The sequence below is a fragment of the Anolis sagrei genome, chromosome 1 (assembly GCF_037176765.1).
Source record: "Anolis sagrei isolate rAnoSag1 chromosome 1, rAnoSag1.mat, whole genome shotgun sequence".
In the NCBI taxonomy this organism is placed as follows: Eukaryota; Metazoa; Chordata; class Lepidosauria; order Squamata; family Dactyloidae; genus Anolis; species Anolis sagrei.
The window spans coordinates 121,124,980-121,139,343 of NC_090021.1; positions in this window are offsets into that span (position 1 = coordinate 121,124,980).

Here is a 14,364-nt window from a genome sequence, read left to right on the forward strand (position 1 = left end):
GCAAACTCAGGGCCTTGGCTTCATTGCGTCAAAGTTTATATAACACTGTCTTTCTCCTTTCCTTTGGCTTTATTGAACATTATTGTCTTTTCCAGTGAGTTATGTCTTGTGAAATGTCTAAACTACATGTACAACATATACTTGTGTATAAGTTGACCTCATATACAAGTCAAGGGCAGGTTCGGGGGGCCAAAGTTATGGACATTTATATTACCCTTGGATAAGTCGTGGGTTATTTAACAGAGAGGGGAAAGTATCATTGTTACTTAAGGAGGCCAGCCACTTCACCTGTCTCTTCCATTTTCTTACCTAGGCATTCAAAAAGGCCAAAGGTGCTGCCATAGTAGAGATAGTAGATGATTTAGTGCACCTTATAGGTACTCTTAGTACAGAGTAAGCTTTCGCCTTTTGCCACTCTACTCAGAGAAGGGAATGGTTCCCTTTTGATAAGAGTTAAAGTACAATAGTTATACTGACCAATTGATAAGTTGAACCAGTTTTGTTGGTGGGGTCAATTTTTGACAAAAATTTCTAGACTTATACTTGAGCATATAGACTACTACAGTTATTTATTATTAGTTATTTTCACTTTTAGGGACAACTCATGTTTCATTTCTCTTGAACATATTGATATATCTTTTTGGAAATTCAAGGTATTCAAAGGAGTCTCTTCACACACACATTTTAAATTACTTGGTTTCCTTTGTGTCAGTTTTCTCAACTTTCAGGTTTTTTGACCATATCTATAACTCAGAAATGCTATGACATGGTCAATTCTGACTTTGGTGTATGTGCATGCATGTTTGTGTGTGTATATGTGTGCATTTGTGTGTGTGTGTGTGAAAGCTAAACATATACTCAATTCTGAGATTAAAAATGTTTAATGTTGACTAGATGAACCATGAACATTATCAATACTTATACAACATTCATTAAAACGGATTTTAAAAATAGATGAGAGGAGGCAGGAAAAAGGTATCACCAAGATACATTCCTTGTTGTGTGTGCATGTATTTCCCAACATTTTATTTTCAATTGTATACAAATTATGTATACAAATACAAATAATTTGTTGAGTTGGTCTTAGACTCACAACATGTGCTGCTAACATTTAACAGAGCAGATTACTCAAAAGGTATATAAGCAGTAATTCTTATTAATCTGAACTGCTTAATGTTGATTTATTAGGTTACCTAGACAGTCTTTTGTTCTGCGAGTATATTTTATATTTGGGTCAATGAATTTATTTGAACTGACTTCATTATTTTTGGCAAACATTTTATTTTGCTGATGTCCCTGATCTCAGTATAAAACCTTCACTTATTGCTAAGGCAGCCAAATTCCACAGTGTAGGATAGGAAACATAAAAGCGGTAAATGTCTGTAAAAATGTAACAAAACAATAAATTCCAGGGGGGAATTCAGTATTGGGTATATATACTATGCTCAAATGCACCAACATATGAATTTTATCAAAGAAAATCCCCAGAAAAAATACATACTTTTTATTGTTGTTGCTTCTCACCAGAAATGTCATAAATGTGGTGCTAATTCCAGATCATGAGGAATTTTGCTGCAGTGACTGTCACCACTTTTGTATATGCTCTCAGAGCATCATGTCTCCAACTATTTTCTGTTTTGTCTTCTTCAGAGAGGTTGCACTGAACTGAAGTTGACGAACCAGGGCAAATAAAGCTAACATTTCTGGCTGTAAGGCATTATGTTGACTTTTGTTGACACATTCCCTACTAAGGATGTGAAGAATGTTTGTTACTTTACATGTCCTCGATGAAAAAAAGGTGTCCAGCACTTGGGAAAATCTGCTGAGAAAAAAGAAAACAGCTGTGAAATACTTTGCAGTTCTGGGAAAATATGTTTGGGCAGAAATACAGATGTTTTTGCTAAAAAAATTAGAAAATCTTCTTCCTATGCAGAAGACCCATTTTCTGTACAGGACAGCCAGGTGTATTTCTGGGCAAACGTTCTGTCCCAAAAGATATTCCAAAATGTGATCATGAATCGCACATGATCACTTGTATTTGTGTTCACCAGGGAGAAATTGGTGGAAATTATTTGGTCTTGCAGGTCAGGATAAAATTAAAGGAATATTTATATTCCTATTCCCCAGACTCCATTCAGTTTACACAGGACCTCCTGTGTACCCAACCCACCTGTGGTTGCAGCCTGAGAAAGTCTTCCTGTATCCCCACTGCCTGGAGCACTGTAAATCTCATCTGAAGATCGAGGAAGCCCTACTAGTGTTCTATGCCTATAGCAGCAAGTGCCAAGACAAGCAAGATCTAGTAGGCAGAAGCAGTTATGGGTGAATCAAGTTAGTACAGATGACACATAAGCAAGCAAGGAACTTTACTGGGTTGAAGCTAAGAGAAGTAGCAAGGTTTCAATTCTTCCAGAAACTGTCACAAGAAGCTAGCAGTGATAATAGATGAAGATCGAAGGGAAAGTTTGGAGAGAAAAAACATACCTCATTAGGCAATCCAGAGGTCAAGAACCCAAATTTAGTAATCCTCCCTCCCCCGCTTATCTATGGCTTCATTTGACCACACTCCAAAAATTATTTCCCTTGGAAGCAATTGCAGTCCCTCTAGGTCCTCTAATGTGATTGTATGGTTTTCTTCTGGGCCAATGATAGTCAAACTATAGAGTGGCTCACTTATCCATGGGAGTTCTTAGAACATATCTCAACAAAAGTATGTTCCAAGAGGCATTGGCTCCTTTCCTGACCATGATGCTCTAAAAATGATAGTGTCCCTCCAGCTCAAGTGGGACACTATTAGATTCTTCATTAGTGTCATTGGTCACTGGCTGCACAGATTCATAGCGGTGGGGTGGGAGTCATCATCTGGAACCCGAGGCCTTTCTTTATCAGGTTCCTCTTCATCAGATTGCTTGGACCCTATGTGGTAATTACATAGAGCAGCAGACTGCTTTAAACAGTGAAGGACAGGCAGTCCCCAAGTTAGAAACATCCAACTTACAAACAACTCATAGTTAAGAATGGAAATGAGACAACAGGAAGTGAAAGAAATCTACCCCTTGAAAGGAAAATTCACTCATGTAAGAGTTAACATTGGGGGGGGGGGGGGGCTCAACTGAAGTTTTTTCACCAATCCTTGTTTCCACAAGCCAAATTTTTCAAAATCCAATGATTACGGGGACAGAAAGATAGGTGAAATCTTCTGAACGGGGGCACAGACAGCAAAATAAACACCACCGGGGTGTTAACTCTTCCCTATGCTATTCAAAGTATCTGGAATTATACTTCAAAATGTACCTGTTCTGATTTACAAACAGATTCAACTTAAGAACAAACCTACCGAACCTAGCTTGTTCACATCTTAGGGATGGTCTGTATGTGAAACAAACATTCCTGGGGGATGTTTGAATGCCCAGAAAGTTCAGAATGAAAACTTGAAAACCGGAGCATTGCCACTCTTCCCCCAGCTGCTGCTTCAATCTGTCCAATGTAGGACCAGTCCTGGATAGTTTTACTGGCAGATCTACCACCTACCCAAGTTTAAGTGTTTCTACTATGGTTCCTGTTTCCACTCCTTGAATAGTTTTTTTTTCCACATTACTGATTGAGCAATAAGCAAGGTATGAAGTATATTTAAAGTAAGTGCTAAGTTCATATCATGTAAAAAACACAGAATCATATTTCTTCTACACTACCCTACCCAAAATTCAATGTGACAGCATCACATAAATCTGCATGCATTTGTGCATGCACACAAATACCATTTGCATGACCTGTCAAATGAAACTAAGTACAAGTCGTACCTATTTGGTAGCTGTCTCATCATCCTGGTTTAAGTTCCAGATGTCCCGCTTTATTCATTACTTTAGATGAAGCAAAACAAATAAAGAGGAGACATTCAAGAGCATCCAACATCTACTAAATCACAAGACAGAACTTATACAAGGGATGTTGCCGTACAGGGGCAGCTCAACCCATTACGCAAAGTAAGATTTGCAGTATAGTTTATTTTGCCCAGGGGCGCTCTTGAGGCGCTCTTGGGGAAAAATAGACATATGCGAGTTGTAGTTACTGGGGTATATAGTTCACCTACAATCAAAGAGCATTCTGAACTCTACCAATGATGGAATTGAACCAAATATGGTACACAGGACTCCCACAACGAACAGAAAATACATATCAGTGATTGGTTGGGGGGGGGGGGGGGCAAAATACTGTTTGTTTACCACTGAAATTTACCTAGGGCCGTCTCTGATGCCATATGAGACGAAGACAAGATAGCCTCCATTCTAATTCTATATGCTAGCTTGACAATGCAGCATTTACAATTGAAAATTTTCCCAACACACTGGGAACGTTGGGCTATTTTGATGACCATGCTTTATAGCAAAAAATGAACAACTGTGAAGCCTGGTAAATCAGTGGGGTAACTGCCATCACGATCTTCCTTCTCCCAACATCTGCAACCTTACAGGATTGCCGCATTCTGTCTAACAGTAAGGCTGGTCTTGTTAACATTGATACTAAAAGTTATTCTGTTAGGGGAAAGATTCCCAAATGTACATATTTGATCTATAAAATTCAGCACTGGAAAGGAGGAGAAAAGATAAACTAAAACCATATAGATGAATCAAGCTCCAAGTTATGAAGTTGGTTATGATTAACTGCAGACATATTGAGTTTATGACTGCTGATTGAGGAAAAATGCAGAGAAAGGCTTACAATTAAGTCCAATCAAGAAAAGATGAGCGGAAACGTGGGACTATGGGCTATTGGAAGAGGGTCCAGTGTAACCCAAAGTAGATAAATTAATTCCCTAGACCTGGGATGCTAGAGCCCGAATTTATGATACGGCTAAAATTAGACTATATCGGGATAGCCAAACTTGCATAACATAAAGGATACATATTATATACTTCAGATGTTTGAGAACTGCCAAGACATGAACAAAATGCTACACACACATTGTTATTGTTACATGCACATTTTGTTACAAAAATATAATAAATATTATTAAGAAATATGTATATGTAATAGATTTATGTGTGTATGCAGTTTTCAAACTATTAAATTGTATGAGTTTTGATAATCACAAAGTTTATATATACCAAATATTTTCAGGCTCCTGTTTAGTTTGTGTTTTAACAAATATGGTAATGAACTATAGAAATATCTAAGAAAAATATGCAGATTTGAAAAAGCAGTGATCTAGGCCACATAGTTTTTCAGGTTGTATGAAGGATGCTTTTTCAAAAACAGAACACTAAGCCCCCTTTGAACAACTAGATCCATGTCACTATGGAGATTTTTGCATGAGGGTTGCGAAGCACATTAGCAGCATTTAACCACAAGTAGAAACACTTCTTGTCACACAGCATCATCTCAATCTCATTACAAACCACATTTCAAGTCATTGCTTACCTATTCCTTTCTAAGCAAAAGGGGAATATTGCTGATAGCCTGCAGAAAATATCTTCTTCTGGGGTTGGCAGTAGTGCAATAATTCAGAAGGACTGCTTGCCATGAGTTTGGGAGAATATGTATTATTGTGGACACTTTGTGAGAGCATCACTTTCCACAGCTTCACTTCCCCTTTCCGAAGACTACATGAATGAGGAAAACTGCCAGGAACTATACTTTTATGTTATCCATATTTAATCTTGGAGGTACAGCAATACTCAAAAGTGTGTTATTACATTACTCAGTGACAAAACCACAAAATGGCAGAATCTTGTGGACTGGACTCATATCTCAGAATTGGGAAGTTCTTTTGGTAAAAAAGAGGGAGAGCTTGGCCAACAAGGAGCAACGCACAGGTGGGGATAAGTTTTCTATGAGCCAGTGCTCTTTGAAAGCTCTTTTTGAAAGATTATTCAATAAGAAAAGGGGTTATCCAAGTGCATTCCTGATTTTTACAGTGCAAGAAGGCACTTTTAGACCCTCATGTGACAATCACCTTGAGTTACCAGTCAGTATTTTTAACAAATCCAGTCGTGTCCGGCTCTGGGGGTAGTGCTCATCTCCATTTCTAAGCCGAAGAGCCCACCTTGTCCGTAGACACTTCCAAGGTCATGTGGCCAGCATGACTGCATGGAATGGTGTTACCTTCCCACAGAAGTGGTACCTATTTACCTACTCACATTTTCATGTTTTCGAATTGCTATGTTGGCAGAAGGTCGGCCTAACAGTGGGATCAAACCCTACTCCCCGGATTCGAACCACCAACCTTTTGGTCAGCAAGTTCAGCAGCTCAGCGGTTTAACCGCTGCACTACCAGGGCCCCCCAAAAGCCAACATATACAGGTTTAAATCCTATTTTTATTCCTGTGTATGATTAGACCAATATAATTAATGGCTCATACATATGTATTTACTTACTAAGTTCTCATTAATTCAGCAGCTTAGTTTATTAGGACTAACCATTTGCTTTAGGTTTTACACTCTTGCCTATTGATATTGGCATTATGGGATTTTTATCTAAATTCTGGATGGCCGAAATTTATTCTTCCACATGTTGCTGGACTGTAACTGTTCACAATCCTCCCCATGGGCTACACTGACTAGGGTTGATTGGAGTTGCAGTCCAAAGACATCAGAAGGAGGACAGTATTACTGATCTAAATTTAAAAGGCTGTGTTACCCATGTCACACTTCCATTTTTATTGTCATCAGTATTTATATCTTATTAGTTACATTTACATTCCACTTCTCCTCCAATGATTGATGACAGATACACTCCTGCTGTTGTCCACTTTCCACATCCATTGGACTCTCCCATAAGGCTGAGATAGGACAACTAGCCCAAATTCAACCAAGGATTTTCATAGTTGGCTGAGGACTATAACGCCATGGTATTCCCTGCAGTAACCTACGGATGTGAGAGCTGGACCTTAGGGAAGGCTGAGCGAAGGAAGATAGATGCTTTTGAGCTGTGGTGTTGGAGGAAAGTTCTGAGACTGCCTTGGACTGCGAGAAGATCCAACCAGTCCATCCTCCAGGAAATAAAGCCCGACTGCTCATTGGAGGGAAGGATACTAGAGACAAAGTTGAAGTACTTTGACCACATCATGAGGAGACAGCAAAGCCTAGAAAAGACAATTATGCTGGGGAAAGTGGAAGGCAAAAGGAAGAGGGGCCGACCAAGGGCAAGATGGATGGATGGCATCCTTGAAGTGACTGGACTGACCTTGAAGGAGCTGGGGGTGGTGACGGCCGACAAGCAGCTCTGGCGTGGGCTGGTCCATGAGGTCACGAAGAGTCGGAGACGACTGAACAAATGAACAACAAAATAACGCCTGGATGGAGTGTTTTACTCTTAACATTGCAGAGCAGCTGTAGGAGGAATGGCTTTCCAAAACTCCACTGGACATACAGTTCCTATCCATGGAGTAGACCACGCTCAATTGCCAGGAAACATACAGTTTTCATTCAGAATAAATTCCAAACTACAATTATTCTTACCTATCTGGGACGCTCCATGTCAGGGTTTTGTGATACTTGAGAAACCCATTTTACAACTTTGGCAGGTCTTCAGTAGATCTTAAATCCTAGGATAAGGAGTGATGTTTTGCCAGAATCAGGAGCCAGGTTGTTTAAGACTTTAAAGGTTAAAGCCATCTTATGGACTAGGTCCAGAAATTCAAAAGGGCAACTAAACTATAGGCATTTTAAAATACTGTCTAAATAAAATAGCACATTAAACTAGATAAAACAGGTGAGGGGCAGCATTCTGGAACAACCAAACTTTCTGAGCTCTGTCCAAAAACAGTTTTACCTAAAATATATGAGAGTGATACAGGACTATCTTACGCAAGCCAAGAGTGATTGTTTTGGGGTTTTCCCCCATCAGTCCCACACACACACTCTCTTTCATACATATGCACATGATTGCAGACATTCTTAACATTTGGCTCTCAATCCAAGCCTTTTCCTTAAATAGACCATGTTTGGATCCTCTGTCCAAACTGTCCTTATTTGCATAGATATGTGCAGATATCTCATCTGCAAAGATAAGTTGCAAATGCATCACTCAAGCATCAATGAGACAAGTACTCACGTAGCTAAGGCATTTCCCCAACAGATGTAAAGTTCCAATTTGCCGCACATGTAGTCCAAGTTGAGACAACTCTGAAAATGAAACGTTTTAATGTCTGAGAATGATATGTCACATTCTTCATACGCTCATAACAGCAGTCAGCTCTCCAGCTCAGTGGAAGCCGTGCTGTATATGGGACTGGATGCTGGGCTGTGGAGTCCCCAAACAGCTGTGAATGGGAAGGAAAGATATTTCCTGTGGCAGACAGGGATGAGAAAGTCAGAAAACTGGATAGGGCACACATGTGAATGGTATTGGCACTTTTCTCTTCACTTATGTTGGCACTGGGATAAATAATCACCAGAGAGAGTCAGAAACACATCTCTGCTATCAAAATGCAAATTGTTTTGTACTGCTATCTGTTACATAAATGTGTATCTGTTGTACAGATGGGTAACGCTCATTTGCAATACAGACTGCTTCCAGATAAAGCTGCTATCATGCAGTCATCTAGGGCAGGCCTCAGGTATTATGCCACCTAAAGCAGGGCTGAGTGTAGGCATGTGCAATCGATAAAAAATCATTACAAAATTAGGGGGTGCTGGCGTTTCATTTCTAAGGTATCATTAGTAAAAATTTCATTACTATAATGAGAGAAATGAAATTTTGTTATTTTTGTTATGGTAATTGAGCAAGTTTTGGGGAAATTTTCAAAGTTTTTCTAAACAACATTTAAAAAAAACAACAAGAGCTATCTCCTTGAATTTTCTATACACTGACACAAGATATCAGGGGATCATTCCCCCCAACTTTCAAAAATAGTCATAGACCTACTGATTTTAGATGTTTTTTAAATTTTTGATTAAAAACTTTCTAAAAAAGCCACAAAAGCAGTCTCATTGCATGTCTCTCATATTAATTAATAGAACTTCCATTTAGGGATTTCTTCCCAGCACAGAGATTTACTTACTAGACGTATCAGTGAGTCCTCCTCTTTGCAGATTCAACAATTTATTGGAACTCTGGCTGGAAACTCTTCTCCCCCTGGCCACGTCTTCAAAAGTACTACTTTCACAATCAAAATGAGTTTTGATGAATGAGCATCCAATCTCACGTTCTCCGGAATCTGTTAGTTTGTTAGAGGGTAAAAGTTGTCACCTACACAGGTATAGAGAAATTGTTGAAAAGAACATTATGATAGTATCTGTCATCACAAAGTGTTGTACCAAGTCTTTGAGATCTCTAAGGATGCTTCATTACACTTCAACTGTAATGGCCAAATGGAAAGATGGGAATTGTAGTTTGGGAAGGCACTAGCACTTTTTAACCAAGAAGGCTAAAACTACAACTCTCATAGTTCCACCACATTGAGTCATTGAAGTCGTGACAAACTACAGTTTGGATGTACCCTTTCACTATTTAGACCCTCAAAGGACTGAACTGGACTTGGTACCTGAAGCAATCTACAAACAACCGAAATATTAATGACGTTTTAGAGTGCTGCACAGGAGTAAACCAAGGCTAGATCTACACTACCAAATAATGCACTCTGTACTGCATTATATGGTCACTGTCATTAGACACATATAATGCTGTTCAATGCAGTTCAAATTGCATGATGTAGGTCTGCACTGACCATATAATGCAGTTTTAATTGCATTATTTGGCAGTGTAGATCCAGCCCAGGTTTCAGAATGTAAGCCTGGTGACAGAAGCCCTGCAGAAAGCCATTGGGGACTTCCTTCCTTCCCTCCCTGTCTACTGCTTATTCCCATCCTTTTGTTCATCATCACAGCAACATGTGATTCTGGTCATCACCGCTATGTGTCACTAGCATCACTGCCTGGTCAGGGTGTTAAACCCACCCGATTCTCGACTTCTGAATTTCTTCTTCTTTGCACCTGAGTGTTCTTTGTACTTGGAAGCACTTGATTTATTTACCCAAGTCAACCAGAGTGCATCTTGATTATCTCTTCTACTCTTCCCCACTCCCTATCCATTTCATGCAGGTTGAGAAAGGGTCACAATGCCTGATCCAACTTTCTGTTTACTTTATTAGTAGAAAAGGGAGAGGTTTATATACACACCATTAGAGCAAATAGAGTTGTTCCGCTGGATCCTGTTTCAGTAGCATTTAGGCACATATTATATTCCATAGGAGGCGCCTTAAAGGAAATCAGATTACCTTTTAGGGGGGAAATGTTGCTTCATTTTTTAAAAAAAAAAATCACAACACAATGTGACTGCATATTCTTCTTTATTATTAATCAATGTTATGCTTGAATTCACCAACATTCATAGGTCTACAGCACACATGTCAAAATATTCTTAGCAAGGTCATTCCATATCAACTATATGAAACAAATCTGTTCACATTTTACAGTGGGAGTGATGAATGACAGGTAGTGAAGTAATTGACTTGTTTAAATTATTCTTGCTGTAGTTCAGAGCCCCTGCTTTCCTTTGAAGCTGAGGGAATATGACTTGCCTAAGATCACCCAGTGGGTTTCTGTGGTGAAACAGATTTGAACCCTGGTCTCCACAATAACAGTCCAATACTCAAACCACTACACCACACTGGCTATCTATACTGCAGTTTTTTTTTATTTTCTGGAAAACAAATGAGAGTGGATGCATCCAGGTAAGGCTTTAACACAGATTTAATCTAATTTATTGGGGATCCAGACAATATCATCTTCAATTTATCAGTCTTCTAATGCAGAACTTAGGAAATTTACTTATGAAGACTATCATTACCAGAATTCCATCCTGGGGGATTCTGGAAAATATAATCCAAACACTAAGGGTGCATCTATGCTGCAGAATGAATGCCATTTTATACCCCTTTAAATGTGGTGGCTCCCTGCTGTGGATAATGGGAGTTGTAGTTTGGTGAATCACCAGCACTTTTGGCAGAGAAATATAAAGACCTTATAAAGCTACAAATCCCAGGATTCCATAGCATTGAGCCATGGCAATTAAAGTGGTGTCAGACTGCATAAATTCTGTAGTGTAGATTCAACCTAGGTTTCCCCACTTCTTCTTCCATGTTCCCCATTTTTTTTGTTTTGTTTTTTTGTCTTTTCAATCTTCCATGAAAAAATGATCTAAAACAGTGGTTCCCTACTTTGGTCCTCCAAGTGATTTGAACTTCAGCTCCCACAATTCCTAACAGCTGGTAAGGGATTTCTGGGAGTTGAAGTCCAAAATGACTGGAGTACCAAAGGTTGGGAAGAAAAGATTTCATTTGATTGGTAATGGTAGGAGCAATCCACCTGGAAGCAATTTTTCTGTTAATGTATGAAATTATGTGAAGTTTTCTTAAAGTGTATTAGTGTCTGTAGTTACCCAATACAAAGTACCTGTGCGTTATGAAATAGTTCTGAGATAGAGAAGGATAAGGTGTTGATTCTCACTCTTTTCTGCTGCTCCTTGAGTAGGTAACCGTGGAGCAATAAGTCTCTCTCAGCATGATATATATACCTCACAGGAAGGTGGAAGAAGCATTTATCTCACCCTGAGCCCCTTAGGGGGGAAAGAGAACTAAATCCAATTGCTAGTCCAATCTAGAAACAGACTTATTACATAAATTGACACTTGACAAGTCAACAGATGAATATTTCTTTTTATTCACTTGGTTTGCTATACCTAGGACTAATAATTGGATCCCAGCCTTCCAAAAACCCAGACATTAAGCAAGTAACAGTTTTTCCTTTAGATTGCTATAGATAAGTAATCTGAAACTGACAAAAGAATACAGAAAAGCAGGGGTGAGAAGAAAGAAGTCCATTGTGTTGCAGCTGTTTCCAGTTTTAATTGAGTCAGAGAAGCAGATAGAAGCACTAAGGTGATAAATGTGGGTACATCTACACTATAGAATTAATGTCATGGCTCAAGACTATGGAATCATCAGAGCTGTAGTTTTCAAGGTCTTTAGCCTTCTTTGCCAACAAGTGCTGGTGTCTCACCAAGCTAAAACTCCCATAGTCTTGAGTCACACTGTTAAAGTGATATCGAAGTGCATTAAAAGTGCAAAGTGAAGATGCATCCAATGAAACAAGCCACTTTACCCCCCTTGCATGTTTTTTGTGAAGATAAAATTGGGAAAAGTTCTTGCACTTGTAGGAAACATAGGGTATAATATTTGGATGCTATTTGCCTTGGCCTGAGTGAACAGATGGGGTGGGAGAAACATAACACTATGTAACACGATTTTTGTTCCTGGATTATAAATGTCATTTCCTAATTGGTCCTGTCATAAAAACATGGAAAAGGTTTATTAAACTAGAAAAACTATTATTATTATTTTTTGCGAAACATCTTGCAGTACAATTTGCTATAGTTTTTCAATGAATATATCATGGAGTCTCAACCAATTCAACATAGTTTGTGGCAGCCACAAAAATGTCTCAGGAGTATAACAGCTACTTCAAAGTAAGTACCACACAATTAACCAGGAAATAATATGTTCACACCAGGAACATTTTTTTTCAAATTTTGTTACATCTTCATCACACTAGAGAGAAAAATCCACTAAAAATCCAGTTTCTCCCTTCTTCAGAATTCTGGGATTTGTAGTTTAGGGAGGAGCCTTTAACAGCCTCACTAAACTACAAACCCCAGAATTCTGCAGGAGGCAGAAACCAGGTTTTAATTGGTAATTTAATTTAATTTAATTTTTTTCTCTCTAGTGTGATAAAATGGTGTAATTTATAGCTTTGCTTCAAGCAGCAAAATATCAAGTACTGACCATGGAACAATGAGGAGATTGTTGCCTTTAAATTCTTTGTAAGTTTCCCCAGATACCCCTCACTGCCCATTTGTGAGGATAATTAAAAAAAACTAGAGCTGGACCTTTAGGAACCAATTGAATCTTTGTGATACAATCCAAGAGCAAGCCTTTTCCCTTATTCTGAGGATATCAGAGTCACCCAACAGTAGTGTCTTGGGCATGTGCACAGCAGGTGACACTATCAGGGAGGTTTACACCAAAAAGGTATCATTTTTAATAAAATCATTCTTGTAATAGTTAGATACGATTGGTCCTTGGTATCCACTGGGGTGTGGTTCCAGGACTATCATGGATACAAAAATCTGTGGATGCTCAAATCCTATTTTATACAATGGCATAGTAAAATGGTGCCCCTTATATAAAATGACAAAATCAAGATATGCCTATTGGAATATTTATTTATTTTTTGTTGAATTCATGGATGTGGAAGGCTGACTATATAACCACAAGGACCTGTTTCATAAGCCCAGCTTACATGTCCTGTATCAATTTACCTACAAGGCTAAACCTGGATGCTAATTTACTTTCTCAACCTTCTAATGTGTATGACTCCAGTTGTTGTTGTCAGTAATGCTGCTTTGAATTAGATGATTTTTTCTAAATATTCTGGCATCAAAGACTCCCAGAGTTAGATGATACTCCAAGGTCTATCTAGTTCATCTAGGTCCATCTAGATTGGAACACACAATCAAAGCACTACCAATAGATGGCCACCCAAAACTCTGCTTAAAATGCCCGAGAAAAGGAGACTGACACACTTTGAGGCCACATATTCCACTGTTGAACAGCACTTACTGCCAAGAAGTTCTTATTAAAGTTTAGGTGTAATTCCTGTTCCTGCTACAGGTTTTGTAGCAACTAGGTTTTTAAAGTAATCATTGATTTTATCTTATATTTTTTTGGTATTTTGGCTACACGATTGTGATATGGTCTACTATAAGAGGGGGCCCGTGGAGATGACACACAAGCTCCTACACTGGGTGACACTGCTACTCTAGTATTTGTGTGTGTGATCTGTCAATTTATGCTGATTTCTTTGATTTCATAGCTTTTTCTTAGGCAAGGAATACTCAGGGGTGGTTTTGCCAGGTCCTTCCTCTGAAATATAGTCTACAGCACCTGGTCTTGGTTGGCATGGAACACTTTCAAAAACAAGCCCTGGAAACAGTAACAAAAAGCCCACTCTATGGTTCAGATATGTGGATGCAGGCTCATAGCCAGGATTTCGATTCGGGGGGGGGGGGGGGGGGGGGGCTGAGTTTGTTTTGGGCGGGGGCTGAGTTCGAGTGAAAGAGGGTCTACCCTAGCAAACCTTTTGTATCGTTACCCCAATACCCCCATGCATATGGGATATATTGGGTAGGGTGAGCAGATCATTATATGAATAAACATAAAAGTTTAAATAATGCACCAGTAAGGCCTTTTTGTGAACCACCATGAGAATTTGGGGGGGGGGGGGCTGAAGCCCCCCCAGCCCCCCCAGCCCCCCCCCCAGCCCCCCCCCAGCCCCCCCGCTACATGCCTGTGTGGATGACACCTT